The following is a 26,309-nucleotide window of genomic DNA, read 5'->3' as shown; positions in this document are numbered from 1 at the left end:
TTCAGGCAGATGATTGAAAGCCTAGCGACAAAGACATTGCTTATAAGGAAGAAAGTGAGGAAGAGAGATTTCAGGAGGAAATTCCAAGGCTGAAAACTTAGATGCCAGAGGCAGAGCAATTAAAGTCCAGGACACTCAAAGGTTATAATGCAAGAAGTGCAGATATGGTAAAAGATTGTACAGGGCGGTGGTGGGGGGATGTTACAGACCTAGAAAAATGAAATATCAGAGCACAGACATCACAAATGACTGGACAGCAAAGGGGACAACAGAGATAAAAACAGAAAAGTATTGGAGGTGAAGTAGGCCATTTGGCCCTTTGAACTTGCTTTGCCTTTCAATCTCTCCCAATATCCTTTGATCCTTTTTCACTTAAAAGGACGATATTTGCATCTTTCTTCAATGTTTTGGCTTCAATGGTTTCTTCCGGTAGCAAATTCCACAGACTCACCACTCACTGAGTGAAGAAGTTTCAATGGACCCAAAATGTTAATTCTGCTTTCTCTGCACAAATACTGCCAGACCTGCTGGGTTTTTCTAGCAATTTCTGATTTTGTTTCTGAAGAAATGTCTCCTCGACTCTGTCCTAAAAGGCTTTTTCCTGATGCTAAAACTGTGATCCCTGACTTGAGAATCCCAACTCATTGAGAAATCCTTCCTGCAGCTACCCTGTCTTATCCTGTTCACATTTTATCAATTTCTCAGAGATCTCTCTTCATTCTTCTGAAGTCTGGTGAATATAATCCTAACCAATAACAGTCTCTCCTGTCATCCAGGAATCAGTCTTTGTTGCACTAATGTGAACAGCAGCAGTAATTCTCACACAGAAAGCTCCCGCAGACAATTTGCTTTTCTTGATATCAATTGATGGATAAATGTTGGCTGAACAGCAAGCTTCCCCAGCTCTTTTTAAAGAATAGGTCTTTAATATTCACCTGGTTTAAAATCTCATCAAAAGACTTTGAAAGACTTCATTACAAAACCAAGAATGCCGCATTGAAGTATGAATCTCAATTTTGTCCTCAACTCTCTGGAATATGGCTACAGCTGGTTTCATTTTTCCCAATCATTTCAATTGGTTGTACTTGTATTCAAAGGTTCTGGGTTCAAGTGCGACAACAGAAACAACAGTGCGAAAATCCAGCTGGAGATTTGGGCTTCAGTGTGGTGTTGTCAAGGGCTAATTTTCACACATATCATCTTTCTGATTACCATTCAACTGAAGCTGACTTTGTTCTTTGCGATAGACATATAAGATCCTTTGGTGTTATTTCAAAGAAGCTGTCGGGGGGGGGCGGGGGGGTATTTGCAGTGTCCTCGCCAATATTTATTACTTAATCAATACCACAAAGAAAAGATGATTTGGTCATTACAATTTTAGTATTTGTTAAATTTCCCTGTGAGCAATTTGATTTGAATTTTTCCAACATTCCAGTGGTAATTACATTTCAATCGTACTGTAACAGCCTGAATTTGTGAAAGACACTCTATAAATACAAATGTTTCTTCCATTCTGCACGTGTACCTCCCCTCTGAAAGATGCCATCTTTGCCAACTTGGCTTCACGATCTGGTTTCCAGCACCTGCAGTCATTGTTTTTACCTCTTTCACATTTCTCTCCACAGTCATGAACCAAATCAATAAGCACTGATAAACCTTCATCCTTAAAATAACAGCTGCTGGCCAAAGCTGTGTGCTTCCTTTAGCCAAACAAATAAAAACGTTCAGACAGAAGAAGAATCATTTGTTGCCAACAAACTATGCGCTTCCCAAGCTCTTACAAAATACATAATATGGCATGGTTCAATGGGCACCAGTTAAGGTCACTGTGTCCTTTGCCCAAATTGTTCATCAGTTAGAGAATGTTACTGTGCTAATTGACCAGAGAACATCTCATTCTGTCCTCAACTTACATCCACATACAATTTCCAGTTAGAGTTCAAAAGCAAAATCCTGGAACAGGAACAGTTGTGATCAAAGGTCATGACCTCAACATTAATTCCCTTTCTCGCACCACGCTTGCTACCAAACCTGCAGAACAGCTCCAACATTTTTGGTATTTATTGAAGTGGGAGGTATTGGATAGAAATCAAGTGCCTAAATGCTTGGCGATTTGACCCTGCTAGGGAAATTGCCATTGCATGCCCTACGTCAAAAGTTGGGAGCTGAATCTGGTACTTGTTTTTCTCTCTCTTTCCAATTGGATTAAGGCTCAAGTTTTTCAAACATTTTTTTATTGTCTTTTCAAGGGATGTGAGTGTCACCAGCATGGCCTGCATTTCTTCCACATCCCAAATTAACTTTGAGCTGTATGGCTGTGAGGCCATTTCAGAAAGCAGTTAACTACTAACCGCATTGCTGTGAATCTGGAGTCAGATCTGCAGGCCCGATCAAGGTAAGGACCACAGATTTCCTTCCCGAAAGGGTATTGGTAACTTGGATGGATTTTTACAACAAATTAAGACAATTTAATGGTCACCATTAATGAGACAAGTTTTACATTTCAAATTGATTGAATGTAAGTGTTGTGGATGAGGCCAGATCCGCTCAAAACATTTCAAGATGGAAGCCCAGTCCCTAACTTTTCTAGTTATTTTAAGCAGGTGTCGAGTGAATATTCCAAACGTTATGCAGCTGGCCCAACCACTCAGTTTTAAACAAAACAGAATTTATTTATACACAAACAAAAGAAAACTGAATTTAGAATAAAATAACTGAAAACCCAGTCGACTCTATCGCAACTTAATGATGCTGTGACAAATATTTGCAACATCCCCATAAACACCCCCTTGCCAAAAACGGTAAAATCAAAACAGGTTCTTACGGGAGAGAAGTCAGAGAGAGAGAGGGGATCAGATGGAACTGTTTCTTTGACAAGCAGCCTCAAAAACTTGACCCGCATCTGCATAACAGGCAAGATGCTAAAACCAAAAGAAGCCAGAGAAATGCTAAGCTGGGAGAACTGACCACTCCCCTTTCATTGTACTTTTTTTTTATTTAAAGGCTTCTTCAAGTAGATAAACCCAGACATATTTGAATCGATGTCTTCACAACCCCTCTGAAAAAAACCCCAGGACAACCTAACCTTGTAAAAAGAGCAGCATCACATAAGTTCCACACCACGCTGATATTTGAACTTAAACCTGGGCCGAAGGAAAACTAGTCAAGTGGCATTACCACAATTTACTATCTCCTCAAAGAATGATAAATAACAGATGAATAAATCTTAATTCTATATCCATCTCGGCCTCTTCCAGTGGTCCTTAGCATCACAGATGCCAGGCTTGGACTAATTCGAATTACTCCACATGATATGAAGAAACGGTTGGAGGCACAGAATCCTGCAAAGGCTATGGAACCTGACAACATTCCGATGATAGGACTGAAGACTACTTGTGCTCCAGAACTAGCTTCATCAGGTGTAGCTGTTCCAGTGTACCTGCAACATTGGTATCTACCTGACAATGTGGAAAATTTTCAGATATGTCCTGTACACGAAGTCAAGGACAACTCCAACCTGGCCAATCACCACCCCATCAATCTACGCTCGACCATTCATAACATGATAGAAAGTGTCATCAACAGATAAATATGGTGGTGAGAAGAGCAGTTCAGAGTCAAGGAATCCTGCAACTCCACTCCTGACTCCCCAAAACCTGTCCACCATGAACAAGGCACAAGTCAGGGGTGTATTGGAATACCCCCCACTTTCCTGAATGGGTGCAGCTCCAACAACACTCTGCTTGACACCATCCAGCAGAAAGCAACCTGATTCATCAGCACCACATCGACAACCTCCACTCCCCCCACCACCAACACTCAGGAGCATGCAATGTGTACTATCTACAAGATGGCCTGCAGAAAGTCACCAAAGATCCTTCAAGAGCATCTACCAAACCCATGACCACTTTTATCTCAAATAGAAGGTATCTGGGAAAACGGCCAGCTGCAAGTTCCCCTGCAAGCCTAGTAACCAAATTAAAGAACAGGTCCTCAAGGGTTACAATCTCCAGATTACTGCCTGAACCATGTATAAATCGGCATAGGGACATGAGAATAAGGGAAGTAAACATGTAGCTAAAGAGATGGTATAGGAAAGAGGGGTTCCTTCTCATGGGACACCAGCATCAGCATTGGAACAAGAGGGATTTGAACCACTGGGACGGTCTCCACTTGAACCAAGCCGGGACCAATGTTCTCATGAAAAGGGTAAGTAGGCTGGTCAACAAGACTTTAAACGAGGAAGTTGGGGGGGGTGGTGGTAGGAGAGAGAGGAGGAGGAGGAGAGAAGGCTAAAACTTCCCTCAGTGGGAAACAAAGTAACAGGTTAACATCTGCAGGGTGGATTCAACTGCATAGAAAAATATGAAAAAAATGACAGGGAAGGAGAACTCAGGAGAGGTTATTAAAGTCTCCAGCACAGACACAAATAGGACAGAGTATTTGAAAAGGGTGAGCAATCAAACTTCAAGCACACTGGATAAATGAATGACAATGAGAAGAGGGGCAGTTAATGAAGGTGTTATATTTGAATGTATGAAGTATAAAGAATAAGGTAAATGAGCTTGTGGCACAGATCAGAATTGGCAGGTATGACATGGTGACGTGACTACAGGGGCATCAGGATTGGGAGCTGAATATTCAAGGATATACATCCTATCGAAAAGCTCGGTAGGGTGGGCAGATGGGGTGGGGTTGCCTTATTAGTGAGAAATGAAATGAAATGAAATCAATAGTAAGTAAAGAAGGGTCAGATGATGTAGAATTTATGTGGGTAGAATTGAGGAACCGCAAAAGTAGAAAAACTATAGTTGGACTTATGTACAGGCCTAGAAACAGGAGTCGGGAGCTGGGGCACAAGATAAACCAGAAAACAGAAAAGGAGTGTAAGAAAGGCAAAGTTACAGTGTTCATGGGGGATTTCAAATGCAGGTGGACTGGGAAAATCAGGATGGGAGTGGATCACAAAAAAAGGAATTTGCAGAATGTCTACGAGATGGCTTTTTGGAGCAGCTTGTGGTAGAGCTCACGAGGGGACCGGGCAATACTCGATTTAGTGTTGTACAATGAGGCAGACTTGACAAGGGAGCTTAAAGTGAAGGAACCCTTAGGAGACAGTGATCATGACTGAATGTACTCTTCAATTTGAGAGGGAGAAGATAGAATCAGAGGTAACAGTATTACAGCTGAATAAAGGCAACCACAGAGGCATGAGGGAGGAGTTGGGTAGAATTGACTGGAGAGGAGCCTAACAGGAAAGACAGTGGAACAGCGATGGCAGGAGTTTCTGGGAGTAATTCAGGAGACATGGCAAACATTCATCCCTAAGAGAAAGAGGTATGGTACAGGCAGGATGAGGCAAGCACGGCTAATTGGGGAAGTCCAGGACAGCATAAAAGCAAAAGGGAAAGCAGATAATGTGACGCAGGGCAGTGGGAAACCAGAGAACTGGGAAGCTTACAAAGACCAACACAGGACAACAAAAAATAATAAGGAGGGAGAAGATGAAATATGAGGATAAGCTAGCCAGTAATATCAAGGAAGGGGTTCTTTCGACATATATAGGTAAAAGAGAGGCAAACGTGGACATTGGGTTGCTAGAAAATTATGTGAGAGAGAGTCAGGGACAGAGTTGAGTATGGTGGCCACCAGCACAGAGAAGGTGTTAGAAGCATTAGTGGCCTGAAGGTGGGTAAATAAACCTGGACCATTTGAACTAAACCCCAGAGTTTGAAAGGAGAGAGCTGAAGAGACAGTGGAAGCATTAGTGGTGATCTTTCGGAAATCACTATAATCAGAAAGGGTCCCAGAGGACTGGAATATTGCAAACATAACACCTGTTATGGACCAGGCCAGACCCCTTCAAAACATTGCAAGAAAGTAGCCCAGACCCTGACTTTGCTGGTTGTTTTAAGCAGGTGTATGTATCTTCTAGGAGAGATGCAGTTGGTCAAACCACTAAGTTTTAAACAAAACAGCATTTATTTCCAAGATTACTGACTGAACACAAAAAAAACAGAAAACTGAATAACTTAGCAACCTAACAGATCATCCCAACGTAATGATGCTGTTCCAAATATTTGCAACAATCCCCCTAAATACAAGGTCTTACAGGAGAGAGGTCAGAGAGAAAAGAGGATCAGCATGGACCTGCTTCTTTAGGTCCAGCTGCTTTTTTCAATTCTACTGATAAAAACCAAACCAATCCAGAGAAAAGCTGAGTTGGGAGAACTGCCATGCCCCTAACTTTGTACGAGATATTTTTTCAAAAGACTTGAAATCCTGTTGCCTGAGGCAGTATCTGTTAGCTATAATCAAACTGGCCCTAAAACCTTCAAATGAGATTTTTTGGAGTCTGCGTCTTTTATGATCTCTCTGAGAAAAAAAAACAAGGTCAATATAAATGGGTTGAGAAGTGGCAGATGGACTTTAATTTAGATAAATGAGAGGTGCTGCATTTTGGGAAAGCAAATCTTAGCAGGACTTAAACACTTATTGGTTAGGTCCTAAGAAGTGTTGCTGAACAAAGAGTCCTTGGACTGATGGTTCATACTCGTTGAAAGTAGAGTAGCAGATAGAGAGGACAGTGAAGAAGGTACTTGGTATGCGTTCCTTTATTGGTCAGAGTATTGAGTACAGGAGCTGGAAGGTCATGTTGCAGCTGTACAGGACATTGATTAGGCCACTGTTGGAATATTACGTGCAATCCTGGTCTCCTTCCTATCAGAAAGGTGCTGTGAAACTTGAAAGGGTTCAGAAAAGATGTTGCCAGATTGGAAGATTTCAGCTGTAGGGAGAGGTTGAATAGATTCGGGCTGTTTTCCCAGGAGCGTCGGAGGTTGAGGGGTGACCTTATAGAGGTTTACAAAATCATGACGGGTATGGATAGGATAAATAGATAAAGTCTTTTCCCTTGGGTAGGTGAGTCCAGACCTAGAAGGTATAGGTTTAGGGTGAGAGGGGAAAGATATAAAAGAGACCTAAGGGGCAGCCTTTTCACGCAGAGGGTGGTACGTGTTTGGAATGGGCTGTCAGAGGAAGTGGTGGAGGCTAGTACAATTGCAACATTTAAAAGGCATCTGAGTGGGTATATGAATAGGAAGGGTTTGGAGGGATATGAGCCAGGTGCTGCCAGATGGGACTAGATTGAGTTGGGATATCTGATCGGCATGGACAAGTTGGACTGAAGGGTCTGTTTCCGTGCTGTGTGTCGACGTCTCTATATTCTTGTTAAAGGAGCTGCATGGACGAGTTGGACTGAAGGGTTTGTTTCTGTGCTGTACATCTCTATGACTCTATAATCTTGTTAAAGGAGCAGCATCATCACACCTCTTCCCTTAAAAAAAAGAACCATCTTTATTCAAAGAGTGCTTCATTTTATAACCCCCTCATCTAAAACTGTTAGTACACCACAATACACAATAAACATATCTTGACCAAAAACATGCAAACATGCAGTACTACATTCTGTTTCAGTGTGTTTTACTCCTGCCACTGCACGCCTCTGTTTCTCATTCAAGTCTTGACAATGGGTTGGCAGTCACATCTTCTCCTTCAGCCACATGCACAATTCTTTAATTGAACAGCTGTAAGAACAAGCTCCATCTAAACAGTCTGGCATTTTTGTCCTCAAATTTCTCCACAAACTTTAATGTTATGATCAGTGCATATGACTGACTCAGATACATTACCGGTGACATAAACATTGAAATGTTTTAACGCCAACACCAAGGTCAAAGTCTCCCTCTCATTTGTCAAATATTTCCGCTGATGAATGTTCAACCTCCTGGTTGGTCTTTCTATTTTCTCAGCATCTTCTTGGAAGAGCACAGCACTGACACCCACATCACTCGCATCAATAGTCACTTTGAATGACTTTGCATAATTAGGTGTGGCTAATACCGGAGCAGCGGTTAACACAGCTTTCAGGCTGTCAAATACCTTTTGACAGTCCGCTGTCCAATGAAAACTCTTGCCTTTCTTTAGCAATTCAGTGTGTGGAGCAGACGCACTGCTAAAATTTGTGATGAATTTTCAATAAAATCCACTCAATCCCAGTAACCATAATACTGCTCTTTTTGTCGATGGTATGGGAAACTCTCCAATTATCCTTGTTTTTGCATCCTGTGGCACCATTTGTCCGTGTCCAATAATGTCGCCCAGGAAGATGAGTTGGGCTTTGACAAATTCACTTTTGGCCAGGTTTATCACCAACCTGAGTTGAGAGTGTGTTGCTAGACAAGCACAGCAGGTCAGGCAGCATCCGAGAGGCAGGAAAATCGATATTTCGGGCCTGATCAAGGGCTCCGGCCCGAAACGTTGATTTTCCTGCTCCTCATATGCTCCTGACCAGCTGTGCTTTTCCAGCAACACACTCTTATCTCTGATCTCCAGCATCTGCAGACCTCACTGTTTCCTTATCACCAAATCTGCCTTTCAAAGTTGACCAAACAAGTCTGGTAAATGTTGCAAATGTTCCTTCCACGTCTAACTAAAAATCACCAGGACATCTATGTATACAACACAGTTGGGTAGTCCAACAACGACTTTATTGGTTGTGTCTGAAATGTGGGTAGTGCATTTTTCATACCAAATGGCATGACTTTAAACTGATACAGTCCATTCAGCAATCCAAAAGCTGAAAGTGCCTTTGCTCTTTCTAACAAAGATATCTGCCAGTATCCTCTGAGCAAGTCCAACTTAGAAATATAAGTTGTTTGTCCCGCCATCTCAACACAGTCTTCCAAACTCAGAATCGGATATGCATCGGTCTTTGTAACTGCACTGACCTTGCAATAGTCCACACATAACCATTGGGTGCCATCTGGTTTTGGCACCATTGTTATAGGTGAGCTCCAATCACTGTAACTCACTTTATGTCATCTTGGAGCATGCGTTCAATCTTCTTTTGAAGCTTTGCCAACTTTAGAGAGTTATGTCCATAAGGATGTTGCTTAATCAGAACAGCACATCCTATATCTACATCATGCACAATTAGGTCAGTACTGCCCAGTTTATTTCTGCATATCTCCCCTGTGATAGTAATAACTCTGTTAGGTCATGTCAATTTTCCTCTGGTAGGTAACTCAATAATTTATTCCAACTTTTAACAACTTCCTTATAGTCTAATTTAATTTGAGGAATGTCAAATTCAGAGTCCTCTGACCTTGGTTCTTCCTTCTGTCTTGTGACCAATAACACAGTTTCCTTTGGCTCTCCTTCCCTGTCAAAATACGATTTGAACATGACACACACTATGAGACTTCTTTCTGGCTAGAGTTCACCTCATTCATTTCCTTTCGACTTGATAAGGTCAACTAAACCTTGCTTTTAAAGGTTCACCTGTCACTGGAAGTAACACTAACACGTTATCTCCGAGAGCAAAATTGCAAGTTTTTGATTTCTTGTCCGCTTTCTGTCTCATTGTATGCTGTGATACTTTTAAATGCTGCCTTGCCAACTCCCCTGCTCTATTTCATCGTTCCCGACAATGTAACACATAGTCCAAATGAGTGGTCTTTGAATTTTGAATTACCAAATTTCACCTTAATCAATTTTAGTAGTCCTCTCGCTTCATGTCCACAAACTAAATCAATGGATTCAATTTGGTCAATTCATTTGCTGCATCTCTGATCACATACAGCACAAATGGATTCTCTTATCCCAGTCATCTGGGTAGCCTTGACTATAAGACCTCACCATCGCCTTTAATGTCTGATGCCACTTTTCTAGCATTCCTTGCAATTCTGGATGTTACGCAGCAGATTTGAATTGTTTTATTACTAAGCTGTCCGTAACGTGCTAAAATAATTGTAATGTAAAGTTTGACCCTTGATCTGATTGTATTTTTTTGGTTAGGCCCTATCTGTTGAAAAGTTTCAGTAACTCCTCAACAATCCTTTTAGCTATGCTGTTGTATAATGCAACGGCCTCCGGAAATCTCCTAGACACATCCATTATTGTTAACAAATACTGATTACCACTTTTTTGTTTTAATTAGGGGTCCTACACAATCAATTAAGTCTCTGTAAAAGATTCCTCAAATGCAGGAATAAGTATTAAAGGCACGGATTTTATTACTGCCTGTAGTTTTCCAATTACCTGGCATATATGACATGTCTGGTAAAATTCAAATACATGCATGTGCAGTCCAGGCCAGTAATAATGTTTTTGTATTATAGGTTGAAGTTTTCTTACCCCTAAATGACCTTCTACTGCGAACTCATTCACTACCCGTAACACTTCCTTTCTATAACCCACTGACAATACGATTTGATGAACTTCTGCCCATTTCTCATTGGCCTGACTTTGTGATGGTCTCCATTTCCCCATTGAGACATACTTTTTGAAATAGTAGCACTCAGGAATACATTCGAGTTCTTTCTCTGTGACTGCTTTTTGATTCAATTGCTTTACTTTTTCATCTTTCTGCTGTAACTCAGTTAATTTATCAGATGTGTATTTTGTCATCTGCTCCTGGTTTGTCTCAACCATTTGATCAAACAGGGTCCCTCACAATTCCACTTCAACTTTGTTATCTGTACTCTTTGATCTCTCCTGTTTAAATGGGTGATTTTGTGACCTCGTTACTATACAGTCAGGAAACATACCAGGATATGCAGCCTGATTTTCCACTGGCTTTTCAACCAAAGTAGACAGCACTCCTACCTGTTAACCAGCTATGTTGTTAGCAAGGATAAATTGTATTCCTGGAGCTGAGAGTTTGTCCAGTACTCCCACCATGACTTCTCCACTCTTTACCGAACACTCTAACCTCACCATATAATTGAGTGCTTCTTGTCTCACTGTGAATTCCCATCACTAGACTTTTTCTGACAGTAGTCCTTCTGAGGTACATGTCTCCTCATCTTTCGATATCAAAGATTAAGAGGATCCTGAATCACTTACTTAATACAGTAATCTCTTTACCTGCTGCTCTGGCCTATGAGAATAAACTTGAGTTTCGCAGGTATATGATTTAAGAAGATCTGGCACTCCCTCCTTAACCAACCTCCAACCAAGTTGTACATTCTGGTGCAGATTTTTAGTCTCCACTGTGCTTTCCATTACCACTCCAAAAAACTTCACTGGTTTATCCTGTTTCCCTACATCTGGTTTCCCAGTGCTTTTTCGAACCCACCAACATTGTGATTTGATATGGCCTATTTTTATTGCAGTGAAAACACCAGAGCTTTTTAACTTCTGTATCCCCTTCAAGGGTTTCCTTTTTACCCTGTGGTAAGTCATCCTTATGATCTTCACCGAGATTTATTTTTTCATTACTTTGTGAGGATTTCTCTTTTCCTCAATTTCTATCTTTCACTGATTGAAACAGATTTTAGAAGCCAAACTTTGATTTACTCATAATCATCAGCCACTTCAGCTGCTCATCTTGCTGTTTCAACTCTCCGTTCTTCCATGAGTTCTCACTACTTCAGAAAGTGAATTTTTAAACTCCGAAATAATCTCTAAGAGCGTCATATATTTGCTCTATCTTTAATGCCCTTATCCACCAATCCAAATTATTTTGTTTGATCCTTTCAAACTCATTGTAGGTTTGGGGTCCCTCCTTAGATTCCTGAAACGTTGTCTGTCGGCTTCTGGCACAAGTTCATACACACTTAAGTTGGCTTTCTTCACCTCCTCATATGACCCAGATATCTCCTCTGATAGTGATGCAATTCTACTGACAAGTTTTGTTAAGATCAACAAAACCAACATAGTCACTGGCCACATTTGTTCAGCCACATTCTCAAATAAGCTGAAAAAGGCTTCTACATCCTTCCCATCAAATGTAGACAATGCTTAAATATATGTTAACAGATCTCCACCAGGCCTTTGGCTACCTCACTCTCTTCCTCACTGAGCTTATCTTCAGCCATTATCTCCATCCTTTTAAGCTACTTTTCCTGCCTCAGTGCCAATTTATGAAGTTCAAATTCCCTCTTTCTTCCTTTCTTCTCCCTCTTTTTGTCTTTCCTCTCTATCTTTTTGTTTTTGTTCTGCTGAAGCGATTCCATCCTTTTCTTTTTGTTCTCCAAGGGCATTTTGTTCTTTTTCCCTTTCCTCTGTTTTTAATCATAATTCAAACAATTTCATTTCTTTTTCTCTTTCTATTTCTTTTGCTTCTAACGAAAGCTGCTTCATTTTGAATGGAATTTTAGTCATCTCCAAAAATTCCGATGATGTTTCCAGCAAATTTAAATGCTCAGCTATTGCTGTAATTATTTCTCCCTTTTTTACAGACGAAGGCAACTCCAACTCCAGCTTGACTGCCTTTTCCTTGTTCACCTTTTGCAAAACCACCAAAGTCACTTCTTCCACCACCAGAAAACTCTCAGTGACTGACAGAGGCACTACTACCTCAAACAAGTTTTAAAAGAACCAAATTCAACACCCAGAACAAAAGAGACACTCACACCTACAATCTATACCTTTGAATCCAATAGTCCTCACCACAAATGGGAACTATAGAACAAATCCTACAAAGAGCCCCCAATCTGTTATGGACCAAGCCAGATCCCCACAAAACATTTCAAGAAGGTAGCCCAAAACCTATTTTTTCCAGTTGTTTTAAGCAGGTGTAAGGTGGGTATTCCGGGATGATGCAGTTAGCCCAACCATTCAATTTTAAACAGAATTTATTTACAGACTACCGAATGATACATAAGCAAAAGAAACCAGAATTTACATTGACAACAATTTGAAAATCTGACTGAAATGATCTAACTGAACAAGAGCTGTTCCAATTTCCTTCAACATCCTATCAACATGCCCGTTGGCAAAAGGGTAAATTCAAACACAAGTTTGAACGGGAGATATGTCAGAGGGAGAATCAGCCGGAAACCTCTGTTAAATCAGGGAACACACTTCCCAGCAGCTTCCTTTGACCAGCAGCTTCAAACAAAACCAAACAAAAACAAACCTGAACTGGGAGAACTGGCCGCTCCCCTTTCATTGTACAAGTGTGTTTAAAAAAAGTCTGAAAGCCTTTTATGATTGTTAACTTCGCCAGCATCTGTTAGCTATTATTAAAGTAGCCACTTCATACATTTTGGCACCTCTGCCTTTACGACCCCTCTCAAACCAAATACCAAGGACAGAATAACCCTGTTAAAGGATTGTCACAGGGCCCGTGGTGCTCGAGGCAAGGTGCTAGCATGAGTAGAAGATTGGCTGTCTGGCAGAAAGCAGAGAGTGGAGATAAAAGGGTCTTTCTTAGGATGGCAGTCAGTGACAAGTGGTGTTCTACAAGGCACAATGCTTGGACCACAACTTTTCACTTATATATTAATGATCAACATGATGGGACTGTGGGCATTCTGACTAAGTCTTTAGACAATACAAAGATAGGTAGAGGGACGGGTAGTATTGAGGAAGTGGGGAGGCTGCAGAAGGATTTGGACAAGTTTGGAAAGTGAGCAAAGAAGTGGTAGAAGGAGTACAACGTGGGCATGTGTGAGGTCATACACCTTGGTAAGAAGAACAGAAAGATGCTGCCTGACCTGCTGTGCTTTTCCAGCAACACATTTTCAGCTAAGAAGAACAGAAGCATGGACTATTTTCGAAATAGGGAGAAAATTCATAAGACTGAAGTGCAAAGAGACGAGGGAGTTCTCGTCCAGGATTCTCTTAAGGTAAACTTGCCGGTTAAATCAGTAGTTAGGAAGGCATATGCAATGTTGGTATTTATTTTGAGAGGACTTGAATATAAAAGCAGGCTCTATAAGGCTCAGGTCAGACCACATTTGGAGTATTCTGCACAGTTTTGGGCACCATATCTCAGCAAAGATGTACTGGCCCTGGAGCAGGTTCAAAAGAGCTTCACGAGAATTGGCTCAGGAATGAAAAGCTTAACATATGAGGAACATTTGAGGACTTGGGAACGATACCCGATGGAGTTTAGAAGGATGAAAGGGGATCTAATTGAAACTTACAGAATACTGAATAGCCTGGACAGATTAGGAGAGACTAGGAAACAAGGGCACAGCCTTAGAGTAAAGGGTAGACCTTTCAGAACAGAGATAAGGAGAAACTTCTTCAGCCAGGGAGTGGTGAATCTTTGGCATTCAGTGCCACAGAAGGCTGTAGAGGTCAGGTCACTGAGTATATTTAAGACAGAGATAGATAGGTTCTTGATTGTCAGTGGGATCAAGGGTTACGGGGAGAAAGCGGAAGAATGAGAAACTTATCAGCTATGATTGAATGGCAGATTGGATGGGCAATAGGTCTTTAGCCACTCACCTACCTGACTTGGAAATATATTGCCGTTCCTTCATTGTTGCTGGGTCAACATCCTGGAATTCCCTCCTGAATGGCATTGTGGGTCTACGTATAGCAGATGGAAATGAAGAAGTTCAAGAAAGCAGCTCACCACCACCTTCTCAAAGGCAACTAGGGATGGACAATAAAGCCGGTCAGCCGGCGATGCCCATGCCCCATGAGTGAATGATAAAAGAATGAAAAAAGGAAGATAATTTCCCAATGAATTTTCCCAATGGTTTTGCTAGTAATGACTGACCAGTAACAACAGGCCTTGTAAGAATGCCTTTCACTCCTTGGAATTGTTCGATTGAATATTTCATTTCCATCTAACATCATCACCATGCTAACATATCAATTCTCAACTTTTCGAACCTGATTTTGAAAACCTGGGGGGGGGTGGAATCTTAACTGGACAGCAACAATTTCAAAGAGGAAAAACTACCAATTGATAAAAGGCTGAAGTAATCATTTCAACACGGTCTGAATCAAGCATCACGAAACCATCAAAACACAAAAATCAGACTGTACAGGAATTTAGATTATTAACAACCAAGACTAAAGCAACTTAAGAACGATTTGAGTTACATCAATATGAAAAATTCACATCTTGGAAATTTCAAAAGAACTTGACAGTGATTGTCCAACTTGAAGACAAGGAGATTAGACACTGAAATACACACACGAGGGAGATTGTTTCAGGAAGATAATTTTGGGTAACAGCGGGGGAAATGAATTTGTAAACCGAATTGGAGAAGGCTGTCTCTTTCTCCCCTTTGTCTCTCAGTCTCATAAAGTCAAAATAAACAGTGGTAGTTCAAACTGGAGAGAATCAGCCAAACACCAAGATCTCAATGCTATCAGAGATATTCCCAATCCAACCATTGTTTCAGGAGGATAGGCACATGAATGACAGTGAAATGCAGGGTATGTAGGTTAGTTTGATCTTAGAGTAGGATAAAACATTGGCACAACATTGAGGGCTGAAAGGCCTGTATTGTTCTATGTTGTATGTTCTAAAATCTAACATCTCATGAACCCTTAGGATTTGAAACTGCATGTTCTTTTATCTTCCTATTTGGATGTGACACTGTCCTCTCTTTAATTTTCTACTTGTGTTGTGTGGATGTTTGATGTTTCATCATTATTTTTCTCTGTTTTCATTTACACAGATTACAAATCTACCTTCATTGGTCAACATTCGAATCTGGATTCTGACAGTTCTATTCACCATAGATTGGCCTATTCAGCAGTTTTGTAAATAGGGGCCAAGCCATTTGTTCCAAATGCAAGTTTGAAGTAGAAATAAGGCATATCAAAGTGATCCTGTGAGATAACTTCCAACCTGATCAAATCATTTTTTCAATGGATTTTACATCAATCAGGAATTAATCGAAGGCCAGCACTTTTGTTTTGGAAAGTGCTCAGGTTACTTTGGAGGGGTAAATGACTCAAGGGTTTGAGCAACAGGTGAAACTGGATATTTCACGCATTTAGAATATGAGTCATGCTTGCAACAAACACAATGCTGTGGTCATGCCAAAAAGACATGTGCCAATGACACAAATGTGGCGTCTGAATTCCATTGCTAGCGGTAAGTCAGCCATACATCCTTTCTGGTTGTCTGATGATGACAAACAACACAACCTTTTGGCTGTTCACAATAACTAAAGTCATGACTACACCCATACAGTCTGTCTGACAAAACACAGAACAGTGTCAAAAATTACATGCAATCCTGCAATTAGTCACCATTTGCAAAATAATCCTGTGTGAGCCAAGAATCATGCTGCAAACTAATTTAGGATTGTCAGCCTGGCTTGGAGTGTGCCACACCTTCTTGGACTGGAAGGTACATACATTATTACACAGAACCATGTTCATTGTCAGCAGAAGTAAAATGTACACAATCCTGCACCTGTTTCAATTCAGCAAAATAGGTGATAACCATTTGCGAGTTAAATTCTCAGGACAATGGCTTGTCCAATCAACATCAACCTACCTGGTTTGAAATTTAAACAAATTTTGGCAGTTAACGATCAGTCATGATCAATTGGTGCATTTACTACGATCAATCAGAGTCCACTTACTAACCAAATCAATACGTTTCTCTCGTGCAAGTGAGATGTTTTTTTCCTTTTACTTTGGTATTTCTTGTAAATTGTCCTGATGAGTGTGACAAAATATATCTTTTTTTTAGCATACTGAAATACTCTATCACCAAACTGCTACAAAAAGTGCAAGAGTTACAAATTGTTCTTGCCTATGATATTATAGAGTTTGATTTGTTAGGCTACTATTTAACTGACACTGTTGTTTTGGTGTTTGATGAAACTACAGTATATATACGACTGGAGAATTTTCATGGCCATGTCATGAAACAAATAGCCAAGACAATTTTAACATAAAAAGGTGGAATAATTGAGACAGTGGTAAAAAAGATTGAAATTTTAAACCTTGCTGAAAAGGTGTTCCGAAAGCTTTTGATTTTGCACTCATCGTGAAAAATATGCAAAAAGCCATATTTCAAAATATCACAACAATTTATACCTGAGGAGGAAAGTGGGTTAAACAGTGAGGGAAGAATGGGTGAAAATGGAGAAAGGGAAACTTACAATTGAGTGGTACTTCAGTAATGTATCTCTCTTTTCAGCAATACTTGACAGATTAAAACCGAAAGAACTATGGATGCTGGAAATCAAATAAAAACTGAAATGGCTGGAAATGCTCAGTGGGTCTGGCAGCATCTGTGATCCTTCCTCAATGGATCCGAAATGTTAACTCTGATCTCTGTCCACAGATGGTATCAGATCTGCTCAGCTTTTTCAGCAATTTCTGGTTTTGTTTCGACAAATCTGTTGTGTTAGGAACATGCAGTAAATGCAGGCCATTTTCTCCCTTAAGCCTGTTCCAGCAATTCATACATTTTGGCTGATCTGCAGCTGAACTTCTACCTTTGCCCCATTCAGCTCCTATGCTGCTGAACCCTCATGTGTGCTTTCCTTACCTCGAGACTGGACAACTACAATGCAGTCCTGGCCAGCCTCCCATGTTCTTCCTTTTGTAATTCTGAAATAATTTCAAAACTCTGCTGTCCATATTTGAACTTGACGAAAATCCATTCACCAACTGTTCCTGTGTTCATAGACCTCCAGTGGTTGACAGTTAACAAACATCTCATTTTAAAGGTCTCATCCTGCTTTATAAATTACTCCATAAAGTAGCCCCTTGTTACCTCAGTACTCCTCTCCAGTCCAATGTTCTTCTAATTCTGGTCTCTTGAGCATCCCTAATTTTAATTGTGCCACCATCAGCAGTGGTGCCTTCAGCTGCTTGGGCCCTAAACACCAGAATTCCTTCCCTAAACTTCTCCATCTCTCGATTTTTCTCTCCTCTTCAAAGCTGTTGCAGGAGGTGGACACTGTCCAATAGAAGACAGAGTGGGATAAGCGGGAGATGGGCATTTTTAGTTGGGCAACCTGTAACCAATGGAGCACTACAGGTATCAGTGCTGGGACCACAACTATTTATCATATATACTCATGGTATGGATGAGGAAAGTGAATGTACTATAGCTGAGTTTGCGGATGACATGAACTGAGGTAGGAAGGCAATCAGTGAGGATAACACAAAAAGTCGGCAGAGAATACTTACAGATTAAGAGAGTGGGCAAAAACTTGGCACATGGAATACAATATGGGAAAATGTGAGGTTATGCACTTTGGCATGAAGAATGGGAAGCTGAATATTATTAAACTTAGAGAAAGATTGCAGAAAACTACAGCAGAAATCACAAAAAACTCGTAGACAAGTTCAATAAGTAATAGGGATAACAAAAAATGGGTCTTCATTTCAAAAGGAATAAAACATAGAACCAGAGAAGTCTTGCTAAAAGTAGACAAGGTGCTAGTTAGGAGAAAGCAAGGACTGCAGATGCTGGAGAATCAGGGTCAAAAATGATGGCACTGGAAAAACACAGCAGTTCAGACAGCATCCGAGGAGTGGGAGTGTCAATAATTCAGGCATAAGGCCTTCATCAGGCACTGATTAGGCCACAGCTGGAATATTGTAAACAGCTTGGGTCCACTAGTGTCTATGTAATGATTCACTGGCATTGGAAGCAGTACAGAGAAATTCACGAATGTAATCGATGGAATGAAGGGATTGTTTTATGAGTAAAGATTGAGTAATTTGGGCCTTTGAAGAATGAGAGGGAACCTTATTGAAACATATTCGATTTTTAGATTATTTAACAGGATGCAGAACGATTCTTTGCCTTGTGGGAGGGTCTAGTACCAGAGGGCAGAATCTTAAAATGAAAGCTCACCTCTTTAAGAAGGAGATGAGGATGAATTTTTTTCTCTCAGAGGATAGTGAATCTATTGAATTCTGGGTCACTGAGGGCTGTCTAAGTTGGATCACGAAGAAATATCAAGGCTGAGATATGTACATCTTCAGTCCAAAGACGTACAAATTCGGTGGTTGCTAAATTGCCCATTGTATCCAGGGATATGTAGACAAGATGGATTAGCCATGGGAAACGCAGGATTATAGGGATAAGGTAAGGGTGTGGGTGTGCGAGGGATGCTCATTAGAGGGTCAGTGTGGACTCAATGGGCCAAATGGCCTGCTTCCATACTGTTGCGAATTCATGATTGTCAGAGCAGCTCCAATCTCATTGAATGGCGGTGGAGACTTGATCGGCTGAATGGTCCAGTTCTGTTTTATGGCTAATAGTATTATGGTTTTTGAAGCCTTGAAAAATTGCACCAAGAACAGGGTTTGATTTGTATGCCAGGTATAAAAGTGAACCATCAGTATGGGAGGTCAGCATTTTTGCTGTTTGCCTCTTGGCATCCTCTCTGTGTAGTTGTGTCTTAAATTTCTGTGCATTTTTGCTTGCTTGATCCTTTGTACCCAGTTTACTGAAAAGGTACTGGCAAGTAAAATATCCTTCTGTGGCGTGAAAATTTGAGGCTGATGACTGGTGCACAATGTTGTAGCTGTAAATTAAACATTGGAGGATTGGCTATGTCGAGGTATAAGCCATGTATTTGCAAAGCATTATTTCTGAGGCTGAATAAAATGGGGGTCATCATGTTTACAAATTCAATTTATATACCACAATCAATGATGCCTATCTAACCAATCTACTGATCACCCCACCCTTATTTTCCATCCACTTTTGGGATGTTGCTTGCTAAGCCTGCATTTATTGCCCACCCCTAATTTCCAGGGGGCAGTTAACAGTCAACCACATTGCTGTGGATATGGAGCCACATGTCGGCCAGACCAGATGAGGCTGACAGAATTCCTTCACTAAAGGACATTAGGTAACCAAATGGGTTTTTCCTGACAGTCAGAAATGGATTCATGGTCATCATTGGATTAATTCCAGATATTTATTGAATTCAAATTCCACCTCTGCCTTGATGGGATTTGAATTCAATAAATATCTGCCACAGAAAAAAACTGTTGTTCTCTTTTAGAACTTGGAGCAAGAATTGGCTTTATAAAGGAATGACATGGGTTATATTTCTTTCCAGGAAAAAAGGACAGGGTCACAACTGAAAGATTTTTTTGTACTGTTTACATTGTGTGCATCTGAACTTGGTCAAATGCAATGAATGCATGTGTAACTGCAGGTGATATTCTTTCCTCACAGTGGAAACATCTTCGCAACTCCATCTCCCTTTAATATACCATTTGCCCATGCATTGCACATTGAAATTAGCAGACCATTTTCAGCAACAAAGAAAATTTGGAGGGATTTTACTTGCATAGCATACCTTCAGTGTCTGAATCAAACTAACTCATGCTCTACTCAAGTATTCATACCTTATAAAACAAAGTAATTTCATATCCTTTCAGAAATTCATTTGCCTTAATGCTACCAATTTTGAATGCAAAATGCTAGGATCCTTATTTCAACAAGTACAGTAACAAAGACTAACTTACTTTGACTGCTGAAGTTATTTTTAAAAAATTCACTGTGCCTTTTATGTATACAGCTGTTTGTTGAAGGTCCTTGATTACAAGCCTGCACAGGAAGTTTCTTGCATAAATTAGCAGACTGCGATATACCCTGTATTTTATTTGAATCATTAAATCAGTTACATACCTTTTGAATGCAGCACGATTGTTCCTTTGAACAGGTTTAATCTGAATTGGGAATTTGCCTGAACCATATACCATCGAGCTGAGTAAATGGAAAGACATCTTCTGTCACTGCGAAAATCATAATCCTTGGGTTTACATTGTTGGAAACTGAAATATGAACATCCTGTTATTGAACTCATGATATTTTTGTTTCACAGACGCTTTTTTGTCAGCTGTGGTTCAGTTGGCAGCACTTAAGACAGAGTCAGAAGATTATGTGTTCAAATCTCACTCCAGGAATTGAGCATAAGAAACATGGCTCACACCCTAATGTTTACTGAGGGACTTTACCTGAGGTGCTGCCTTATGGAGAGACCCTGAACACTCAAGTTGATTAAAAAGCAGCACTCTGAAAACTAATGTTTTCAAATAAACCCAGTGACTTATAACTTGGTGTTGTGTGATTTTTGACTTTGTCCAACCCAGTCCAACACCGACCCCTCCACATCATGATTTAAAAAAATCACATGGCACTTTTCCACAAGTGTTCTGAGCCAACTTTATCTCACAGTCAATATCCCCAAAAACAAATAATCTGGACGTCATAAACTGGAACACTGACTTTGGTGATCCTACGTCTCCTCATCTCCTCTTTAAAGGAAATCATTGTCATTTTCCTGCCAATCTTTGATTCCAATTTTTCCAGGACAGGAGAGGTCTGTGATCATCCCAACCGACCCCAATTAAGTATTATTACTGTAATGACTTGTGCTTTTCCCGACATGATCTAAACCTCATGAAAATTGTCATGGTTGTGGGTGTGTTCGCCAAGTTGGGAAGTTTATTTGCAGATGCTTCATCCTTTGTCTAGGTGACATCTTTTGTACTTTGGAGCCTCCTGTGAAGCGCTGCTGTACTGTGTCTTCATTTGGTTCCATTTCTCTGCTTCCGATAGCTGGTTCTGGTTGTTCATTGTAATTGGGTCTAGGTCAATGTGCTTGTTGATGGAGTCTGTGGCTTGAGTGCCATGTTCTAGAAATTTGTGCAGTTTCTGCATGGAACCCTGTAAATCATGTTAGTCTTGCACACGATGGGTATAGGATCTTTTGTCCTGGTGAATTATTTGAGTGTGACTGTCGGTTTATGGGCTGTCATGAACCTGAATGATCGGAGAAGTGTGGCTGTCAGTTCTGAGACTTTTTTTATATAAGATAGTGTGGCTCGTGAGTTTGGCCGTGGCATGTCCTCATCGCGTTGTTTGTCTGTTAGGCATCTGTGGATGAAGTTGCGGGTATATCCATTCTTGATGAATACTTTGTGAAGGTGTTCTTCTTCCTTTAATAGGTCGGGAGCGCTGCAGTGTGTTGTAGCCCTTTTGAACAGTGTCCTCATGCAGCTTCTCTTGTATGTGTTTGGGTGGTTGCTGTCGTAATTCAGGACCTGCTCTGACCACTCGGATTCGTGACAGCCCATAAACTGACAGTCACACTCAGACAACAACTCACCAGGACAAAACACCCTGTACCCATCATGTGCAAGACTAATGTAATTTACAGGATTCCATGCAAAGACTGCAGAAAACACGATAAAGGGCAAACAGGCAGACAACTAGCAATCTGCTTCCATGAACACCAACTAGCCACTAAATGCCATGAACAGCTGTCCCTCGTAGCCATACTCACAGATGACAAGGACCACAAACTTGACTGGGCCAACACAACAATCACAGGACAAGCTCAACATCAGACAGCCAGAGAATTTCTAGAAGCATGGCACTCAGCCACGGATTCCACCAACAGCACATTGACCATGACCCAATATACCAGCTACTACAATGAACAACTGGAACTGGCAAGCAGAAGCAGCAGAAATGGAACCAAATAAATTCCCGAAGACACAGTACAGCAGCGCTTCACAGGAGGCTCCAAAGCACTATAGATGCTAGACAGGAGACAAAACATCTGCAAATCAACTTCACAGTTCAGCGAACAAACCCAAAACCATGACAACCGGCACCTGAGCTGCAAATCTTTACGCAAACCTTGAGCCTCATAAAAATTCTCCTGGATGTTCTTCAGAAACAGTTACTCCTCTGAATTGAATTGAATTGAACTGAACTTATTGTTGTGGTTCTGCTCGCCGAGCTGGAAGTTTTTGCTGCAAACGTTTCGTTCCCTGGCTAGGGAACTTCATCAGTGCTATTGGAGCCTCCTGTGAAGCGCTGCTTTGATGTTTCTCCCGGTATTTATAGTGGTTTGTTCTTGCCGCTTCCGGGTGTCAGTTTCAGCTGTAGTAGTTTGTATGTGGGGTCCAGGTTGATGTGTCTGTTAGACACATCAGACAACAGACACATCAACCTGGACCCCACATACAAACTACTGCAGCTGAAACTGACACCCGGAAGCGGCAAGAACAAACCACTATAAATACCGGAAGAAACATCAAAGCAGCGCTTCACAGGAGGCTCCAATAGCACTGATGATGTTCCCTAGCCAGGGAACGAAACGTTTGCAGCAAAAACTTCCAGCTCGGCGAACAGAACCACAACAACGGACACCCGAGCTACAAATCTTCAACCAGACTTTGAACTGAACTTATTGTCAGGTGTACCAAGGCACAGTGTGTCTTGCTTTGTCTTGCGAGCAATACATAGTTAGGTACGTAGATGGTAAACAGTGGCAAAAACAAAAACACAGGTGCAGGCAAAGATTAAGAGTTTGTGAGCCCATTCAGTATTCTAACAACAGTAGGGGAGAAACTGTTTTGAAACTGACTGGTTCGTGTGTTCAGGCTTTTGTACCTTCTCTTCAGTGGTAGAGGTTGCCAGGGTGGGATGGATCTTTGAGAATGCTGGCAGCCTTTCCTTGACAATGGGCCTGGTAAATGGATTCTATAGATGGGAGGTTGGCCTTTGTGATTGTCCGGGATGAGTTCAGCACTCTCTGTAACCATCTCTGATCTTGAATGGTACAGGTGCCATACCAAGTAGTGATACATCCAGACAGAATGCTCTCGATGGCACACCTATAACAGTTGGCAAGGGTATTCGATGTCATGTCAAATTTCCTCAGCTGCCTGAGGAAGAAGAGATATTATTGGGCCTTTGTAACCAGTGTGTCCACATGAAGAGTTCAAGAAAGCTTATTGTGGATGACCACTCCCAGGAGCTTGACACTCTCCACTTGTTCCACCTTTGTGCTGTTGATGTGTAGGGGGACATGAGTAACATCCTGCCGAAAGTCAATAATGAGTTCCTTGGTTTTGCCGGCATTGAGAGCTAGGTTGTTCTCAGTGCACCATTTTTCCAGGTCTTCCACCTCCCGTCTGTAGTCTGTTCGTTGCCATCGGAGACTCGATCGACAATGGTGGTGTCATCAGTGAACTTGTAAATGGCATTAGCCTGGTATATGGTGATGCAGTCATGGATATACAGTGAGTACAGTAGGGGGCTGAGTATGCACCCCTGGGGGGGGTCCAGTGTTGAGTGTTAGTGAGGATGAAATATTATCCCCAATCTTCATTGATTGTGGCCTGTGGGTCGGGAAACTGAGGATCCAGTTGCAGAAGAGAGGTTTAGTCTGAGATCACTAAGTTTAGTAATCAGTCTCAAAGGGATAGTAGTGTTAAATGCCAAACTGTAGTCAATGAGTAGGATTCTTACATTGCTGTTCTTGGTGTCAAGATGCTGTAGGGAGGAGTGAAGGACAAGTGATATCGCATCTGACGTGGATCTGTTGGTCTGATAGGCAAATTGGAGCAGGTCAAGAGTAGTAGGGAGGCTGGAGTTGATTAATGCCATGAGCAGATTTTCAAAGCACTTCATGATCACTGAAGTTAGGGCCACTGGGCAGTAGTCATTGAGACATGCTGCATGAGCCTTCTTAGGCACAGGGATGATGTTAGCCCTCTTGAAACAGGCAGGGACACTGGCCTGCTACAAGGAGAGGTTGAAGATGTCTGAGGAGACCTCTGCCAGTTGATCTGCGCATGCTCTGAGTGCACGGCCTGGTACTCCGTCTGGTCCCATCACTTTCCTTGGATTCACACGAAGGAAAATTGATCTGATCTCTGATGCAGTGACTGTTGGGATAGGTTCGTAAGGACTTGTTGGAATAGATGTGACCTCACTGCCGGAATTCAGCTCAAAGTGAGCATAGAAGGTGTTGAGACAATCTGGGAGGGGTGTGTCATCATCTGCTTTCTCGGACTGCCTCTTTTTAGAACCTGTGCAGATTACTACCTAAATGGAATCAATTTAGGTAAAGGGGCAGTACAGAGAGATCTGGGTGTTCTTGTACACCAGTCAATGAAGGCAGGCATGCAGGTACAGCAGGTCGTGAAGAAAGCTAATAGCATGCTGGCCTTCATAACAAGAAGGATTGAGTATGGAAGCGAAGAGGTTCTTCTGCACCTGTACAGGGCCCTGGTGAGACCGCACTTGGAATATTATGTGCAGTTCTGGTCTCCAAATTTGAGGAAAGACATTCTGGCTATTGAGGGAGTGCAGCGTAGGTTCACGAGGTCAATTCCTGGAATGGCGGGACTATCTTATGTTGAAAGATTGGAGTGACTGGGCTTGTATACCCTTGAGTTTAGAAGACTGAGAGGGGATTTGATTGAAATGTATAAGATTATTAAAGGATTGGACACTCTGGAGGCAGGAAACATGTTTCCGCTGATGGGTGAGTCCCGAACCAGAGGACACATCTTAAAAATAAGGGGTAGGCCATTTAGGACAGAGATGAGGAGAAACGTCTTCACCCAGAGAGTGGTGGGTGCGTGGAATGCTCTGCCCCAGAAGGCAGTGGAGGCCTAGTCTCTGGATTCATTTAAGAAAGAGTTGGATAGAGCTCTCAAAGATAGTGGAATCAAGGGATAAGGCAGGAACAGGATACTGATTTAGGATGATCAGCCATATCATAATGAATGGTGGTGCAGGCTCGAAGGGCAGAATGACCTACTGCTGCACCTATTGTCTATTGTCTGTGATGTCATTCAGTCCTTGCGATAGTCACTGGGTATCTGTCTGGGTCTCTAATTTGGATCAGTATTGGTCCTTGGCTGTCTTAATGGCTCTGTGAAAGTCGTACTTGGATTCCTTTGATATTTGAGTGGGTCTCCTAACCTGGAGACCTCATGCCTGGTTTTTGCAGGTTATGTATGTCCTGATTCATCCAGGGTTTCCTGTTGGGGAACACCTGGATTGACTTCCTTGCTATGCAGTCCACACACTTGCTGATAAAGTCTGTGACGGTGGTGGCGTAATTGTCCAAAGTACCTGTGGACTATTTGAACATGGCGCAATCAGCCGACTCCAGACAACACCAGAGTTGATCCTCTGCCTCCTCCGACCAGCATTGGACCTATATCTGTGAGGGTGTCTCCTGTTTGAGATTTTGACTGTAAGCCGGGCGAAGAAACACAGCATTGCGGTCAGAGTTCCCGTAATGAGGGCACGGGATGGAGCAGTAAACATCTTTCATAGTGGTGTAGTAGTGGTCTAAAATATTCAGGCCCCTGGTGGGGCAGGTAATGTTCTGTTGGTACTTGGGCAACACCTTCCTTACATTAGCTTTATTGAAGTCACCAGTTACAATAAACAGAGCCTCTGGGAGTTCTGTCGCCAGGGTGTTAACGGTGAAGTACAGCACATCCAGAGCTTCCTCAACCTTTCCTTGTGGAGGTATATACACAACAGTTAGTATATCAGTGGTAAATTCATGTGGTAGATAGAAGTGGCGGCATTTGATGGGAAGGAATTCAAGGTTTGGCTGCTCTCAGCCTTTAAACAGTTCCTAACCCAGTGTAGATTAGGATAATTAAATGCACTACTCTATACTTGTTGCATCATCTCAATAAGTTTCCTGAAAGTTTGATCTGGCATATCTTTTGCAGCATTTGATGATCTACAAAATTGTGTAGTAGCATCAGGAATCTCCTAGCTCACC

General features: G+C 41.6%; 1 protein-coding gene across 1 annotated transcript in view; it reads right to left on the bottom strand.

Moving 5' to 3' along the window:
* nsd3 (nuclear receptor binding SET domain protein 3) overlaps positions 1-20,462 on the bottom strand; it is a 132,125-nt gene extending 111,663 nt beyond the window's left edge. Inside the window, exon 1 of the mRNA XM_060856664.1 lies at positions 20,384-20,462. The gene's annotated coding sequence lies outside the window, so the exon portion shown is untranslated. The remainder of the gene's footprint in view (positions 1-20,383) is intronic.
* Between the last annotated feature and the right edge of the window lie 5,847 nt (positions 20,463-26,309).

Source organism: Hemiscyllium ocellatum, chromosome 48 (genome assembly GCF_020745735.1).
Source record: "Hemiscyllium ocellatum isolate sHemOce1 chromosome 48, sHemOce1.pat.X.cur, whole genome shotgun sequence".
In the NCBI taxonomy this organism is placed as follows: domain Eukaryota; kingdom Metazoa; phylum Chordata; class Chondrichthyes; order Orectolobiformes; family Hemiscylliidae; genus Hemiscyllium; species Hemiscyllium ocellatum.
Note: the sequence above shows the minus strand (reverse complement) of the source record. Positions and strands in the feature narration are given on the sequence as shown.